The sequence below is a fragment of the Orycteropus afer genome, unplaced genomic scaffold, assembly GCF_000298275.1.
Source record: "Orycteropus afer afer isolate SDZICR_OR568_19922 unplaced genomic scaffold, OryAfe1.0 scaffold00066, whole genome shotgun sequence".
Taxonomy (NCBI): domain Eukaryota; kingdom Metazoa; phylum Chordata; class Mammalia; order Tubulidentata; family Orycteropodidae; genus Orycteropus; species Orycteropus afer.
In genome coordinates, this window is record NW_006921653.1 from 6,603,925 (window position 1) to 6,609,864 (window position 5,940).

The 5,940-nt window shown below is 39.2% G+C and overlaps 1 non-coding gene across 1 annotated transcript; it reads left to right on the top strand.

The window, feature by feature from the left end:
• Nucleotides 1-5,523: 5,523 nt before the first annotated feature.
• LOC122149961 lies at nt 5,524-5,625 on the top strand. Its single transcript, XR_006163415.1, has one exon. It is a non-coding gene; the product is annotated as a U6 spliceosomal RNA (small nuclear RNA).
• The last annotated feature ends 315 nt before the right edge of the window (nt 5,626-5,940 follow it).

Sequence of the window (5,940 nt, forward strand, 5' to 3'; positions counted from 1 at the left end):
CCTCATGTGTGCAGAGTAGAACTGCTCCATAGGGTTTTCAAGGCTGTGACCTTTCAGAAACAGACTGCCAGGCCTGTTTTATAAAGCACCTCTGGGTGGGTTTGAAGCACCAAACTTTTGGCTAGTAGTCAAGCCCTTAACCATTTGCATCACCCAGGGGACTCCCTCAACAAACAGTAGTTAAGGATTTCCCCAGTTGAAATTAACTGAAGTTTTTATTTTATGTCTTATGAAGGGAAATTCATGAAAGATTGAAAATTATCTTCTCCACCATCCATTCCTTGTTCACACTTGTCATGTAGCAAGCAGGTCTTACAAGCAATTCTGTCTAAATAAATGCTATCACCTGTTTTTACAGTCTGCATAATAATAATAGTAATGATAAAAGATTATATTTACTGATCATTTAATATATGATGTTTCAGTTGTCTATTTCTGAGTAACAAACTACCCCAATATGACTCAACTCACCACAATTGAGTGTATTCTGACTCATACTGACCCCCTTCGGGTTTCTGAGGCAGTAAATCTTTACGGAAGCAGATTGCCCAGTCTTCCTTCTGTGGAGTGGCTGGTGGGTTTGAACCACCAACTTTCTGGTTAGCAGTCAAATACCTTAGGTACAATGCCACCAGAGCTCCTTACCCCAATATACGGAGGTTTAAAATAACAATTTGATTGTGAGGATGGCGCAGGATCAGTGCAGGATAGCGTTTTATTCTATTGTACATAGGGTCACTACCAGTCAGATCCGACTTGATGGTACCTAACAACAATAAATTAACGATTTATTATTTATCATAAATCTGAATGTTGGATGGGCAGTTGTTCTCCTAGCTCTGCCACAAATTACTCATGTGGCTGTGTTCAACAGACAGACTGGCAGTGGACTAGACCCAGCGGAGGCTGCTGGCCAGGGCACTTCAGCTCTCCTCCATGTGGCTAAATGGGGCTTCCTAATAGCCTGACAGACTGGGGAATTCCAGGAGGGACTATTCAGAAAGAGAAGTAGAAACTGTCAAATTTGTATGTCTTGGTCTTAGAAGTCCCATTTTCACTGTACTTTGTCCATCAAAAGTAAATTACAGCCTCCACTACCCTGAGACCAGAAGAACTAGATGGTACCTGGTTACTACTGTCTGACTGCTCTGATCAGGATCAGAAAGGAAGGTCTTGGATAGAAAGGGAGATTAAAAACCGTAGAACAAAATTCAAAATAATGATTAAAAAATACCACACTTACTGGTTGAAACTAGTGAAACCCCCAAAACTATGTCCCTTAGATACCTTTCAAGCCTGGAACTGAACCCACTTTCAGCCAAATGATTGTTGTTGTTGTTGTTGTTATGTGGTGTGGAGTCAGACCCAACTCACAGCGACCCCTCCTTGGGTTTCTGAGGCAGTATCACTACGGAAGTAGATTGCCCAACCTTCCTTCTGAGAAGTGCCTGGTGGGTTGGAACCACCAGCCTTCTGGTTAGGCACTACATTACCAGAGGCTCCCAGGCTTATAAAGTGAACAATAACATCAGGGAGGAATGTAATCTTCAGTACAATCAATCATATGAGAGAAAAAGGACAGCATTTGCCCAAAAATAAAGCTCAGAAGGCAAGAAGGGACAGGAAAGGACAAATGGAAATAGGGAGGCCAGGGAGAAAGTAGAAAGAATGCTGTTACCTCAGGAGGATAGCAACTAATGCCATGAAACAAATGTGTGTAAATTGTTGAATGGAAAACAAGGTCATGAAACAAATGTGTATGAATTGCTGAATGGAAGACAAACTCACTCTGTAAACTTTCACACAAGCTACAATAAGTAGTTAGAAAAACAAAAAAGGTAAATCACACTAATAAATTTTATCAGTTGGTCCCCATACTTGCTGGATGTTATCCCTGGAATTAGAGGCATTGATGGTTCAGTGGTAGAATTCTTGTCTTCCATGCTGGACACCTGGGTTCGATTTCCAGCCACCCTCATATACAGCCACTGTGCATTTGCCAGTAGAGACTGCATATTGCAATTATGCTGAACAGGTTTCAGTGGTGCTTTCAGACCGAGACAGATTAGAAAGAAAAGCCTGGCAATTTACTTGGAAAAAAAAAAAAAAAAAAATCAGCACATGAACACTCTGTGGGTCACAACAGTCTGATCTCCAACCAATCATGGACGACACAGGACTGAGTGGCATTCTGATGTGCATTGGATCCTCGTGAGTGGGAAGCTGATTCAAAAGTAGCTAGCAACAACAGATGCATCCATTTATAAATTCATGTATGTATATTTGTCTTGTTATTTTACATCAGGGAAAGAAAGCTCTCTGAGTTCAGTAGTCATGGTAGTTATTCAGAAATGGACTTATCAAGCATGTCATAAGTTGTTGTTTGTTATGTGCCATCGAGTCGGACCTGACTCAGCGACCCCTCCTTGGGTTGCCGAGGCAGTATCACTACAGAAGTAGATTGCCAAACCTTCCTTCCAAGGAGTGGCTGGGGGGTTTGAACCGCCTGCCTCTGGTTAGCTGTCAAGTGCCTTAGCCACTATGCTACTAGAGTATTGTTACATCAATTTCCACAGCAAAAACCAAACATGCCACTTGTATCCCACCAGAGTTTACACACTGCCTCCATGCAAATTTTAGAAATGGAACATAAATAAGGAAGTGATAAGACCGGCCCAGATTTATGGAGAGGGAAAATAGACCCCACTGCTCGATGTGTGTACAGTAGAGATGACAGGAATTATTTGGAGGCCCTATTTGGAGACTATCTATCATAGACAAGCTTATTGCTGTATGTATAGTATCTTTCTTCATCCTAACAGTAACCCTACAAACAAACAAACAAACAAACCTCACTGCCATCAAGTCGATTCCAACTCACAGTGACCCCTATTGGGTTTCAAGGCTGTAAACTTTTACAGAAGCAGATTGCTTCATCTTCCTCCCTTGGAGCAGTTCGTAGGTTTGAACCGCTTACCTTCTGGTTAGCAACTGAATGTCTTACCCACTGCACCACCAGAGCTACTTCATAGTGACCCTATTGGATAAATTATTCGGTAGATTATTATTTCTGCCATTTATCAGAAGAGATATACTAAATAGGCCTTGATCACTCTTGTCTCTAATTCTTCATTTTCAAGCATAGTCAGGGCTTCTCCCAGACCAAATGAATATCTTGCCCTTTTAACCAACTTGGAAAGTAGAAAGAACCCTAGATTTAGAGTTAGAGAGCTGTGGTCTGATTCTGTTTCCATTACTTGCCAGGAGTGTTTCTTACCTTTCAGTCTAGAGTAGTTCATCTGTGCAATCAGATTACTAGTATCGTTCTTAAGGGATTCTGGAAAGGATTAAAATGTCAAAAATAAACTAAATATATAAGGTCAGGAAGAGGGCTAGAAACTTAGACTGTGGGTCACTGGTTTTAAAGTTAGGATTGTTGTTTTAGGATCCAACTCAAATAGCGACCCCTCCTTGGGTTTCTGAGGCCGTATCACTACAGAACCTTTCTTCAGAGAAGTGGCTGGTGGGTTTGAGCCGCCAGTCTTCTGGTTACCAGTAAGTGCCTCAGGCACTACTTTACCAGAGCGACTAAAGTTAGGATTAGGGAATCAAAAATGCTTTTGTATACATATCTTTTATTAACATTTCTGTTAATGACTCATACCAAATGGAAAATCATTTATAAAAAAAAAAGAAGAGAGAGAGAGAGAGAGAAATCAGAATCGAGGTGGTTTAGAAAGATTATTTCAGTTATTTATTGTTCAATCAGCTACTCCAAAATGTCATGACCTAAAACAATAATTTATTATTATTTCTCACAGTTCTGTGAATTTACTGGTGGCAAGAATTGTATAGGCAATTATTGTTGAGGCCATGTTTGGAAAATAAAATATATCAGAAAGTCCTATCTAGATTCCTCACAAATATCCAAAGGCAGCATTTTTAAATGGGTCCCCTTCCCATTATTTCACCTTTGTTGTTTTGATGGACTCCATTACTTGTTTTATAATTGACAAGAAAGCCTTCTAAGAAACAAAAAGGATCCTGTTCCTGTTTCACAGAAACCAATCTCTTTCTGATGCTGACAAATATTCATGGAAAAGATTGACTGGCTGACTTCCACCCCAGAAATTGGCCCCTAATTACTTGTGTGTCTTAGTGAAAATCACAACCTCCCTACACTTCAGCTTGTTTCTCTGGAAAACTGGGGAGGCAGGGTTGGACTAGATGGTCTGTAAAGTGTTTCTCATAGCCAAGATCTTGCAAATTTTTAAAAATAAGTAGGCTATATAAGCAGAGCACATATTTCATAATCTAATGTTGGCAAGATCCTTAAACCCACTACCACTGAGCTGATTCCAACTCATAATGACCCCCATTGGGTTTCCAAGGCTGTAAACCTTGTAGATTGCTTCATCTTCCTCCTACAGAGCAGCTGGTGGGTTTGAACTGCTGGCCTTCTGGTTAGCAGCCAAATGCCTTACCCACTACATCACCAGAGTGCCTTAAGATCCTTAAAGATAAGGAAAATATACCTTTACAGCCATACTCTAGCTCAAAAACCTGCACACAGAGTGAACTGGTATCTTGGACTTGTATAGCAATTGAACAACTTGACTATTTGTACTATTTTAGTTTGATAGAAAACATCAGAATAATATATATTAGGAAGCAAGATGATTTATATTGGCCCTGTCCAACTCTAAAAGCTTGAATCCATGTAAAAGTTTGACTGACAAACACATTATTCTAAGGCACTTAAAAAAATACTAAATTATACTTAGTTTAATACAGGAAAAGGGCAAGATTCCAGTATTATCCCTTTTTGTTGTCAGCCAGTTAGTAGATAGATAAAAAAAGGGGCAGAGAGAGACATTTTATTAGGAACATTAAGTTTGAGTGTTTCTAGGACAGAATGACCAAAACAGTAGGGAATTTAGAAATTACAAGAAATTAGTGGCTGAGGGAACTGGGGATATTGACTTGGAGAATTTGAGGGATGATAATAGCTGTCATTCATTAATGTCTTCTACATTCTTCCACCCCCCCCTCAAATGTTAGGCTATCACAAACATTTAAAGAGACATTATCTGTTGAGAAAGAAGACATTTTGTGTAGCTTCACCTGATAGAAGTAATAGAAATGACTAAGTCCAATATAAACACTTCAGTTTAATGCAAGACATTTTCTAAAAATTACAGTCCACATTTAGGGCTACTGCTCTGAAATTGTGATGTTTCTGTTACTAACGTTGTTTAAACAGAAGCCAGATGCCCCCTTGGCAGATGGAACAGAAGTGGTCCCTGCAAAGCATGGTGTGGACAAAGGACAAGCTGAATCTTGGTTTTTAACCTCAGATTTTATTTTACTTTTTTTTTTTTTCAATGCCATTTTAGGATCATTTGTAGTTCTGAGATTCAGTTTTACCAAACAATATAAAACAACAAAATACATACCATATCTCTTTCTAACAAAGATTCAAGTAAATCTCCCAGAAAAACACCAAGATTCCAGTTGGTAAGTGTTAGCTTCAGCAGAACATATACTAAAATTGAACCAATACAGAGATTGGCATGGTCCCTGCACAAGGATGGCATGCTAATTCATGAAACGGTCCATATATTTTTTTTTTTTTAAAAAAGATCCCAATTGGTGAATGTTAAAAAGATAGAAACAGCCAATGCACAAACGGGGGGAAAAATAATTCATAAACTTATGAAAAAATCAAATACACACAAATTTGAATGTCAGTAAGATAACATTTTTCAGTTACAAAATTGGGGGAAAAGGAGCCCAGATGGCACAATTGTTAAAAGTTCAGCTGGTGACTGAAAAGTTGGCTGTTTGAAGCCACCAGTGGCTTTCCAGGAGAAACACCTGGCTATCTGCTCCTGTAAGGATTCAAAAAAAAAAAAAAAAAAAAAACCCAAACTCACTGCT